This window comes from Oncorhynchus masou, chromosome 6 (assembly GCF_036934945.1).
Source record: "Oncorhynchus masou masou isolate Uvic2021 chromosome 6, UVic_Omas_1.1, whole genome shotgun sequence".
In the NCBI taxonomy this organism is placed as follows: Eukaryota; Metazoa; Chordata; class Actinopteri; order Salmoniformes; family Salmonidae; genus Oncorhynchus; species Oncorhynchus masou.
This window is the reverse complement of record NC_088217.1, coordinates 40,150,458-40,162,979: the sequence shown is the minus strand read 5'-3', so window position 1 is coordinate 40,162,979 and position 12,522 is coordinate 40,150,458. Positions and strand designations below refer to the sequence as shown.

Genomic DNA, 12,522 nt, shown 5'->3' with positions numbered 1-12,522 from the left:
ATCAGACACTGAAAGTAGCAGGAACAGAGAGAGAAATAGAGACCTAATCAGAGGGGGAAGAGAGAACAGGTGGGAAAAGAGTGAACGAGCTAGTTAGGGGAGATGTAGAACAGCTGAAGAAAGAGAGACAGAGAAGGTAACCTAAAAAGACCAGCAGAGAGAGACAGAGTGAAGAGAAAGGACAGGAACAGACATAACAAGACATGACAAATGAGCTCTGGTTCCTCCAGAAATGTCCTGTACCTCGGGCCTAAAAAGAGTCCAGTGTAGCGTAAACCCAGTATTAATCATACAATCAAAATAATAATAATTTTACCACACAACTATAAAGCGTATCAAATACTAATACGTCCTCACTTACAACTAACTACATAAATCATCACGGTATACATCACATCAAAACAAATGAAATACAGTATACAAAAATGTGGTGGTCAGTCAGACAATCCAATCCTCCAACAGATCTCCAGCGGAGAAAGGACACGAAGAACAACGGAGAGGTGTCGTCCAACTGAAGCAAAGAGTGGATCCGATCCTGGGTAAAACTTGATATTAGGCTATAAAAGCACACTTTTAAATGCAACAAAACAAACGGAAGAGCGCCGCTTCAGAACTGAGGGTTGACCACATCCTCATTCACATCCTCATTCACATCCTCATTCACATCCTCATTCACATCCTCATTCACATCCTCATTCACATTCACATTCACGTCTCCATCACAACCCCACCTTTGCGCAGCTGATGCTGGCTATTTAATTGGGAATTAAAGGGGATGCGCCCTATTGGAAGGAGAAGCACTATTTAATTGGGAATTAAGGGGAAACGCCCTATTAGAAGGAGAAGCACTATTTAATTGGGAATTAAAGGGGAAGCACCCTATTGGAAGTAGAAGCACTGAGACGGTTCAGAAAAATTCAGGGCCGTCACAACATAGAAAACTGGTCACTTTAATAATGTTTACATACTGTTTTACCGATTCATAAGTACCGTGGCGATTTTAACATGTAAATCTTGAGTCAAGATAAAAAATAATTTGATGCATGCCAGCAAAGCCACTACACAACACTAAACAATACATACCCATGAATTGCACTACAACAGTGACAAACGTAGAATGGAGACGAAGAGGATGGCTGATGTTTTACGTGCTCCTAACCAGCTGTGCTATTTTGTTGTCTTTTTTGCATTGTTTGTAACTTTTTAAAACTTATTTTGTACTTCATGTTGCTGCTACCTTCTCTCATGACCGAAAATGTCTTCTGGACATCAGAACAGCGATTACCCACCTCGAACTGGAAGACGCTTTTTCCGGTAACTAGTCCGACGTGAACGATATACTCCTTTCTCGGGAACAGGCCCAAATCCCCGTCATTTGCGTGAACAAAAGACGGAGAAAATAGGGGCGTTGGTCGACCTTCCTTCTGAGAATTCGTAGGCGAGGGAGTAAAGTCCCACTACCGTCTGTTCTATTGGCCAACGTGCAATCATTGGAAAATAAAATCGATGACCTACGATCAAGATTATCTTACCAACAGGATATTAAAAACTGTAATATCTTACGTTTCACCGAGTCGTGCCTGAACGACAACACGGCTAATATAGAGCTGGGGGGATTTTCCACGCACTGGCAGGACAGAGAAGCTACGTCTGGTCAGACGAGGGGTGTGGGGGGTGTCTTTTTGTCAATATATAATATATATATATACACATCGATATTGCTCATCCTAAAAGTTTTTTTTACTGATATTGGTCTTAAAGTATGCCATTAAAAGGCGCTGCATGGTCAATTAGACGTCTGCGTTGCAGCATTTACGGTGGTACATTCATTCATATTTATTGCACTTCGCAGAGCAAGGCAGAGCTGTTGTGAAGGAAGTTGTCAATGAAGTCAGTTTGTGTTTATACAGGACTTATCGCCCCCACCTACCGTCAACCAATCATGGGAGGCGCATGCTGCTGTGCTACAGACACAGATAGAACAATGAGACAGATATTTCACTTGATGTATAAAGGTGAAGCATTCTGTTGGCGGTTCCACTCACTACCAAAATATTACGAGCAGTGGCAGAAGATCAAATGAGATGTATTTTGGCCGACATTCTGCAAATGTTTTAATCAATTAAACATTTGATCTCAATACAGTTTTATTTTTCCAAAACTATAATATGTTACGATCAGAGTGGACTAGTTTGGTAGACTTTGCAAAAGTTTTTTAAAAATGACGCTGTTCAGAAGAAGAGCAAAGGCAAATTGATTTATTGCACATGCGCACTTCACGGAGTCGTGCGTACTTGAAACGTACTAGAAAGCGCCAATATTATATCGCTTGGCTCTGCCCACCTCGCCTGTTCTGCCCACTATGAGTAATTTGTTGCCATTGGAAACGACAAACTGCGGTCTATCTTGGTTTAGTTATAAAAAAATATTTGATATGAAGCTCAATTTGGCCTCTGCATGCCTCTAGAGACCCCGAAATTGCGTCAGACGGAGCCTCCGAACACATTTACAGATCAAGCATAAATTGGCTTGAGGCCTGTTTCATCCTTCCTATTCGAAACAGTTCGCATATATTATGACAATTTCGTGACGTTTTTGTTCGTTGGAGTTCGGCAGAGTATTTGGGGTTTGGTTGTCTTCGTCTGTTATTAGTCAACAGGACAAGTTGAGTGGGAACTATGGACGGGATACTTCACTGAAGTGTTAGTTTATATTAGTTTTCATGCACATGTTTTCACTTGAGAAATAATGCACCAAACATCTTATTCTAAGACCTTGGCAAAAACGTAAATTAATTAGATTTCCTGATTTCTTAGATTAATTCGGAACCGACGTTCGCTTCGCGTAGCTGAGTTCTGCGGCAAACCAAACCTACGTATGCAGACGCTTTTAGGGCATATCATGCTGATATTGAACAAAGTATGTGGAGAAGTTTATCTGATTTTTGACTAATCGATTGAGTCTTAGTGCTTTGAAGTGTGCAGGGTTGCACAACAGAACTGGGTGTGAGTTTGTCTTTTCCTCAACCCCATCAAAGGCATAATCAAGGCAGTGCTGCTCACCACCCTCCATCAGTCAATGAATTATTCAATACAATGTCTAGGGTGGCATCATCTCACTAGCCAAACACACATCTGATCTCACCCTTTTATATTTCATCCAGATAAATTATGGTATGCAGATGCAAGCTCTTTGGAACATGCCACACAGCATAGTCTGCATTGCAGAGGGTAAATTCATACATTTCTGGGTGTCTGGATTTTTTTTTACTATTCTCGGCAATTAATAGGTGAGTTCGGGATACATTGTAATGCCAGCAATTTGATTTCGGCCTATTTCTGTTGAATTGGACTATCCCTGTCAGTTTGGCAAATATCTGTGTATCACGGAAAAGACGGAATAAGGGCAATAAGGTCTCAGATTAAACAGAATTTACTGTATACAAATTATTTTTAATTGAATGATTTTAATGCCTTTACCGCTCCACTTCTGCTGGGTTGAAGTGATATATAATAGTCAGAGGGTGGCACTGTAGAGACGTGTACAGAATATTAGACAATTTGTAAAGGATTATAAGCAATTTGGTATCCCAATTTGAATGCGTTTTAACAGCAACCGTGTAGGCTATATTTGGAATTCTAAAGTTCCCTGTTATCTATAACAGGACTCATCTTCACCCAAATCATTATTCCATGCAATAACGACTGAGAGAAAGCATGCAGAAATGTTTTTATATCTATATTGGTAACACGTGATAATAAGGATGTATAAAGAGGCTATACGTAGTTTATACAAACTGCTATAGCTGGGGTATTCAACCAGGTTTTTTTTCTCCATCTATTTTGTACGAATATCGCTAGCAACAATAAATATTTGAATAACATAACTACAGTAGAAAAGAGGAGCATAACTTCTTTGGAATGATTATACAAATGACACTCATTGAAGCAAATTATACTCACTGAGGTATCTGACATCTGCTTTGAAAAATAATAGGCTACCAGGGCGGGAAGTGCCGCTGGCTGCTGGTAGCTTTCTTGACTTGAACATACATTTTTGAAACACATGGCTGACTTTTGTTTAAAGGAAAAATCCACAAATTTTTCCACTGTTGATACAGATGATGATGTGGCAAGTGACACATTGCTTCTTGAAGGTCCTAAATCTTGACTGCTGACATGCAAAACATTTTGGGACTGTATTAACACTAAGCTAATTAAAACATGACCTAAATATGGATTTGAGTGTATTTTCCCTTTAACCAGCTAAACAGCTACTCAAAATGTGTTTTGAGTTACCTTTCTAGGCTATGTTAGAGTTTACATTTCCTCGTCCAATTAGGTAACACTTTATTTGGATAGTCCATCTGTAGATGCTCTACAGACTATCAGTAACATGTCAACTATCTACTAACCCTTATCCTAACCCTAACTATATACTTAGCAAGCAAGCATTTGTTTATCAACAGATAGTATAACTACAGATGGACAATCCAGACTATCCAAATAAAGTGTGACCTCCAATAATAATGTGGGGAGGTGAAAATAATGAAAATCTATTTACCAAATCTATTAATTTTAAAATATTTTGTCATTATCATTCACCTGGTAAGACAAGGCGTGAAAATAATTCTGATAAGATATGATGGGGGTCCCTGGGTCACCTGTTTGCCAGGGAGGCAGGCAAAAGTGTAAAGACCCCAGGTTTATAGCCTTTATTTTAATATTTTAATACGTTGGATTTTATTTTGGCAAATTGTGTATTGACCAAAGGTTATACGCTATTATACAGTTGAGTTATGTAGGCTACCATTATATAAGCCTGCTAAAAGTGACCCACTATATTGTGTATGCAAGACTTTTCAGTGTTCATTCTGCTACAATACACCGAAGGATGGAGCCTGCCGAAAAGGTTGAGTTGAACGACGCGCAGTGACATCTGGGCGTTTCGAGATTCGCGCATCTCGCTTGGTGCTACCACGGTGCCAGGTGTGTTTAAACCTGTGGCGACGGATGGGGTCGCGGTTGTCACTACATCAAAATGCGTAGGATCCGAACTACCACCTGGAACGATAATAAATGACCATTAAGTGAATGATGCGATAGAAAACGGCTCGTGTCGTCGTTATGTTAGTCTAGTCACAGGTATAAAGGCACTCTCGTTGACGCACTGTACGGTTTACGATTCTAAATCTCCGAGCAGATTTGCCTCTCACGCAGTATGGTGAGGTGAGTGGATACCTTGTTTTGACAATTTACCGCCAAAGGTTTAGGAAAAAATAAAAAATAAACATTTCATAGGGTGAGGTGGAGGCAAACACGCATTTATGCATTCATTTAGACATTGTATTGCTTTCTTGTTTATTGTTTTACGCACATAGAACATTCGGAGTTTTGCAACGGACATACTTTCAGTAGCACAGCCAGCTACTGGGGTGCTCGTACTGGTTTTTATTGACAGTGGTGCTACTCCAGGATTACTGTGGTTTATTCATGGACAATATTACATTTATTTACACATTACCGTGAATACCTAATCCATGACGCAGGCTGGCTCCCAAAAGTGAATGGTCAATTATAACAGAGAAATGAAACTCCGACCAGAACCAGGGAATAACTCGAGATTAGAAGTCTTTGTTCGACCATATTTGCTCCTGCTTTAGTGCTTGTGAAACAAAGCAAAACCAAACAGACAATTTCAGATCAGTGACAGACAACATCAAAAGGATACAGTATGTCCAGAACGCTGAAAAAGAAGAAACATTGGTCCAGCAAGGTGCAGGAGTGTGCGGTGTCATGGGGAAGCCTCGGAGAATTCGGCAATGTGGTGGAGGTGCTGGGGGGTGCCGAACACGGAGAGTTCCCTTACTTGGGCCAGATGAAGTTGGATGTGATGGTGTGCCACGTCGGGAGAATGCCCTATTTTGGGGACGTTTTGTTGGAGATCAACGGAACCCCCATCAGTGGACTTACAAACCGCGACACGCATGCAGTCATTCGCCACTTTCGGGAGCCCATTCGTTTGAAGACTGTCAAACCAGGTGCGCCCTCGTTTTCCTCTAACTTTTGTGCCATTTTACATCAAGTATTTGATATGCAAATTTGGCCTCGCTTGACATTAACATACGCTCTATGCCAGAGTAGTCTACCAACTACCAGTTGTAGAGTAGTCTACCAATACCCTGTGTAGATGTGCTGTAGTAAGTAAGTACATATCTTTTATGTGGGTATTTACCATTTATTCTAACCCCTTTTCTCTCAGAGAATGAATGTGCATACTTATAGTGCAAGGTTATTATACAGCTTATTCTAGCTACCATGCAATAACACAATGTAGTGCCATTTGTTGAATGTGTTGCAGTGTCTTTGTTGAACGACTACACAAGAATCATGTGGAGGAGTCAGTGTCCATCACTTTCTGGGGCTCATCACATACCCCATTCGGCTTTGGGCGTTGGTCAAGTCTGATTTAATGTTCTTATGCCCTCAGAGAAATCCCCTTTGTATTGTGTTATTGATAAATGACAATGCCACTCATATTGCTGGTTGCGATAGGAGTGGCATGGCAAGTAATTTGACAGATGCACATCTGCCATTGATATGACATGACCTCAAACAGTGATGTGTCTGTCATTTAACCCCCTCCACAGACATGGTCCTTACCTCTGCCTCTTAAGGGCTATATGCTTGTTTCATGAGTTCCTTTCTTATGATCCTATTGGAAACCTGGTTTCTGCACTCTGTATGCCTCATGGGTCAGCCAGACTGGAAGGTTGGCTGTCTGTTTATCTGGTATAAAGGAAGGGGATGACTCGCTTGTTGTTGTGTATTTGAACTGGAATATCTAAACAACAACTGAGACTGTGGAACGGTTGCAGTAGCATCTGAGTCTTAGGCCTCCAGGCCAGTAGCCCTGAAGATCAGCTATGTTTGGGAGAGTGAGTGTGTGTGAGTGTGTGTGTCCACTGCACAACTTAAAGCTCCTCGCACCACACTCTATGCCCCACCAACCAAGGATGATTAATAAAGGGCATGGGAGGGAGAAGGAATCAGCCCAGCCTTTGGATCTAGGCTCAACTCCCACACTATGCTGTTTTTGTTCTTAAGCTTGTAGTGATGGCAATATTCCTCATCACCTTCTACTTCAAATTCATCAATCACCAGCTGCAACAACGACCTGAGTTAACTCTTTACCAGTCTGTAAATTGTATCAGTCATACATATGATGGGTCACAGTGAGGGCTTGAACTGTCTTGTGGAGGCTCTTCCATAGAAATGTACTTGCTGCCATAAAGGTCAAAACTCTCATAATGAACAGCTTTTTGTATGATATGTATATGTAATTATATGCTATAATAGTATGTGTGTGTGTGTGTGTGTGTGTGTGTGTGTGTGTGTGTGTGTGTGTGTGTGTGTGTGTGTGTGTGTGTGTGTGTGTGTGTGTGTGTGTGTGTGTGTGTGTGTGTGTGTGTGTGTGTGTGTGTACACTCACGCCGTGCGCCTGTGTGTACAATCGCGCCGTGCGCCTGTGTGTTTTGTCTTTGCACACGTAGATGCACACACATGCGCACACAGTGTTTCCTGCACGGTAAGCTCATTTTTAATTCACATCTCTTGCATTATTGAGGCAGTGAGTGTTACTGCCTCCACGCTGATGGGGGGCGGTGCGGTACAGGGTGGTGTGGTGGCGATGGGCCTGGAGGATCAGCTGTTACCAGGAAGCTGTGGCACAGCACAAATGGTTGGCGGGAGAGGGGAGAGCAGAGGGAGCTGACAGAGATTGGTGCACTAGATGTTCTACTGTTGCTGTTCCCAGGATCCTCTTCTCTCTCTCCTCTGGAACCTGGGGCTGGTGGACTTCTTTTATCTGCTGACAGCTGAGAGCAAGAGTTAGGAGGAGGAGTTGGGAGTGTAGTATGAATCACTTTTGTGTGGGAACACCTCTGAGTATGAATTAGGCTGTTTGAGAAGGGTTGAATCCTAATGAACCTGCCTACATGTTGGTTAAAGTAGCTACTGTAGTAGGGCAAAGCTGAGCTGGAAAACATTGGTAGAGCATGGGTGAAGACAGGCCTTGTGATGCTCATGTGGAGGAGTGTGACTGAGGAGGCATTGTGAGAGGACAGGAGGAGTCTCCATGGAAGTTGTAGTCATGGAGCTAACGAAGGCCTCAGCCTGCTTCTACTATTTAATGCATCATCTACACCAATGAGCCATAAGGCATCCCTCACACACATATAACCCACTTTGTTATGTAAAATAGCACAGAGAGCCAAAGGCTAGAACCTATGTTAGGTGGCATGTGTGCCAGTGGAGTCTGCTGAGGGGAGGACGGCTCATAATAATGGCTGAAAAGGAGCGAATGGAATGGCATCAAACACATGGAAACCATGGGTGTTTCTAAATATGCATACTACTGTGCTCCAAGTGCATTCTCCGACGACTTTCTCTTGAGGACGTTCTTGTGAAGACAAGAGTGTGAATAACGCATAAAACATTACATTTGAGAAGGACTAGCACTTTCCCTACCGTATTATCTCAGGCTTCACCTCCACATTCACTGAACCTTCTTCTAGCCAGGACAATAGCAACAATAGACAAAACAAGAGATACACAAAGCAAACATTTTACTTCATAATTATCAGCTAGATATTATGTAAATTGTAATAATCTAGCTCTCCAGCTAGTTAAACAGACAAAAAAATGACCTAAAACTAATATGATGCAAGGTAGATGTACATTTTTCATGGCTAGCTAGCCCTATTGACATATGGACTTACCCATTCTCTGAACCATATTCCAGGACAATGGCAATAGAGATATAGAGTGGCAAGAGAAATTATGTGAACCCTTTGGAATTACCTGGATTTCTGCATAAAGTGGTCATCAAATTTGATCTGACCTTCAACTAAGTCACAACAATAGACAAACAAAGTGTGCTTAAACTAATGACACACAAATTATTGTATTTTTCTTGTCTATATTGAATACATCATTTAAACATTCACAGTGTAGGTTGGAAAAAGTATGTGAACGCCTAGGCTAATGACTTCTCCAAAAGCTAATTGGAGTCAGGAGTCAACTAACCTGGAGTCCAGTCAATGAGACAAGATTGGAGATGTTGGATTGAGCTGCCTTGCCCTATAAAAAACACCCACAAAATTGGAGTTTGCTATTCACAAGAGGCATTGCCTGGTGTGAACCTTGCCTCTAACAAAAGAGATCTCAGAAGACCTAAGATTAAGAATTGTTGACTTGCATAAAGCTGGCAAGGGTTAAAAAAAGGTATCTCTAAAAGCCTTGATGTTCATCAGTCCATGGTAAGACAAATTGTCCATAAACAGAGAAAGTTCAGTACTGTTACTACTCTCCATAGCAGTGGCCGTCCTGCAAAGATGACTGCAAGAGCACAGCGCAGAATGCTCCATGAGGTTAATTAAGAAGAATCATAGAATGTCAGCTAAAGACTTACCAAAATCTCTGGAATCAAATCAAATCAACAATTCAAATGTATTTATAAAGCCCTTCTTACATCAGCTGATGTCACAGTGCTGTACAGAAACCCAGTCAAAAACTCCAAACAGCAAGCAATGCAGGTGCAGAAGCACGGTGGCCAGGAAATACACCCTAGAAAGGCCAGAACCTAGGAAGAAACCTAGAGAGGAACCAGGTTATGAGGGGTAGCCAGTCCTCTTCTGGCTGTGCCGGGTGGAGATTATAACAGAAGATGGCCAAGATGTTCAAATGTTCATAGATGACCAGCAGGGTCAAATAATAATAATCACAGTGGTTGTCGAAGGTGCAACAGGTCAGCACCTCAGGAGTAAATGTCAGTTGGCTTTTCATAGCCAATCATTCAGAGTATCTCTACCGCTCCTGCTGTCTCTAGAGAGTTGAAAACAGCAGGTCTGGGACAGGTAGCACATCCGGTGAACATGTCAGGGTTCCATATCCGCAGGCAGAACAGTTGAAACTGGAGCAGCAGCATGGCCAGGTGGACTGGGGTCAGCAAGGAGTCATCAGGCCAGGTAGTCCTGATGGAACATTCTAACATCTCTGTTGACGAGTCTACGATACGTAAAACACTAAACAAGAATGGTGTTCATGGGAGGACACCACAGAAGAAGCCACTGCTGTACAAAAAAACATTGCTGAACATCTGAAGTTTGCAAAAGTGCACCTGGAATGTTCCACAGCTCTACTGGCAAAATATTCTGTGGACAGATGAAACTACAGTTGAGTTGTTTGGAAGGAACACACAACATTATGTGTGGAGAAAAAAAGGCACAGCACACCAACATCAAAACCTCATCCCAACTGTAAAGTATGGTAAATGGAGCATCATGGTGTGGTGCTGCTTTGCTATCATCAACGGAAAAATGAATTCCCAAGTTTATGAAGACATTGCAGGATAATGTTAGGCTGTCTGTCTGCCAATTGAAGCTCAACAGAAGTTGAGTGATGCAACAGGACAACGACCCAAAACACAAAAGTAAATCAACAACAGAATAGCTTCAACAGAAGAAAATACGCCTTCTGGAGGGGCCCAGTCAGAGTTCTGACCTCAACCCGATTGAGATGCTGTGGCATGACTTCAAGAGAGCAGTTCACACCAGGCATCCCACAAATATTGCTGAACTGAAACAGTTTTGTAAAGAGGGATCGTCCAAAATTACTCCTGACTATTGTGCAGGTCTGATCCGCAACTACAGAAAACGTTTGGTTGAGGTTATTGCTGCCAAAGAAGGATCAACCAGTTATTAAATATAAGGGTTCACATTCTTTTCCCACCCTGCACTGTGAGTGTTGACATGGTGTGTTCAATAAAGACATGAAAATGTCAAATTGTTTGGTGTTATTAGTTTAAGCAGACTGTGTTTGTCTATTGTTGTGACCTAGATGAAGATCAGATCACATTTTATGACCAATGTATGCAGAAATACAGGTAATTCCAAAGGGTTCACATACTTTTTCTTTGCCACTGTACACAAAGCAACCGTTTTAATTCATAACTATAAGCTAGCTGTATGTGAATCGTAATAATGTAGCTATCCAGATAGTGACCAAAAACTATGACCTAAAACTAATATTATGCAAGATAGATGTCAATTCTTCTTGGGTATGCTAGCTAACAATTCTTCGTGGCTAGCTAACAGTAGTATTTAGCCAGTTAGCACTATTAACTAATTATGGGCATACGATCTACAGTACGTAGGCAGATAAACATGCCAATATTAACACAGCATGTATTTATTAACACATCAAGATAAAATATTGTAGTCAGCCAACATATGAGATGTGAATAGGCAACATTTCATTCCGAAGTCGGAGTGTATTTTCTCTCATTTCAACTAGAATAATGGCTGCCATTGATTTCAAGAAATGTTGCATTGTTTTTTTTTACGTGGTTGTATCATATTTCTTTGCATACTTTCCATTGAAGCTTGCATCGATGAATGCTTCAAAATATGTACAAATGGAGTACGCATTCAAGAAGTGCCCTCTGTGCTCCGTTTCACATAATTTGACCCTCACATGCTTCAATTTTGCATGCTCGGAGCACGGTAGTATGCATTTTGAAAAACATTGTTTGATGTATTTGATACCATTCCACTCCAGCCATTACCAGGAGCCCGTTCTCCCCATTTAAGGTGCCACCAACCTCCTGTGATGTGTGCTATTATTCAATAGAGAATCTATGTAATGGTGTGCATGGTGTGTCTGTCTACAGTGGGTCTCACTGTGCTGAAGGCAGTGGAGCAGCCTGGCTCTGACAGCCCTCTGTCTTTCACACACGTAACCATATTTTACATTACCTGCTGATTACACCAATATAGAGGAACGTATCCAATCCTTATTTGTATTATTTTTTTACCACTTTTTCTCCCCAATTTCATGGTATCCAATTGGTAGTTACAGTCTTGTCTCATCGCTGCAACTCCCGTACAGACTCGGGAGAGGGGAATGCCGAGAGCCGTGCGTCCTCTGAAACAACTCAACCAAGTCACAATGCTTCTTGACACAATGTCCACTTAATCCGGAAGCCAGCCGCACCAATGTGTCGGAGGAAACACTGTACACCTGGTGACCGTGTCATTGTGCACTGTGCCCGGCCCGCCACAGGAGTCGCTAGTGCGGGATGCGACAAGGACATCCCTGCCGTTCAAACCATCCCCTAACCCGGACGACACTGGGCCAATTGTGTGCCGTCCCATGGGTCTCCCGGGTGTGGCCGGCTACGACAGCCTGGACTCAAAACCCAGAATCTCTAGTGGCACAGCTAGCACTGCGCTGCAGTGCCTTAGACCACTGCGCCACTTGGGAGGCCCAAGTGGATCCAATCCTGCGCCCTGTAATGGTATGCAATAGAGATGGTGGGCGTGGGTTAATCGCGCTAATGCACAACTCATATCTGGGAAGTGGCTCTCCAGTCTCGATAGAGTCCTCCTCTTGACAGGCCCTGCTTTGTCATCAGAATGAGATTTGTGTGGGTCGGTCGCTTGCCAGAAAACTGGAGGGAACA

General features: G+C 42.2%; 1 pseudogene; it reads left to right on the top strand.

The window, feature by feature from the left end:
- Positions 1-4,961: 4,961 nt before the first annotated feature.
- Positions 4,962-12,522, top strand: part of LOC135542054 (membrane-associated guanylate kinase, WW and PDZ domain-containing protein 3-like) — a 157,414-nt pseudogene continuing 149,853 nt past the window's right edge.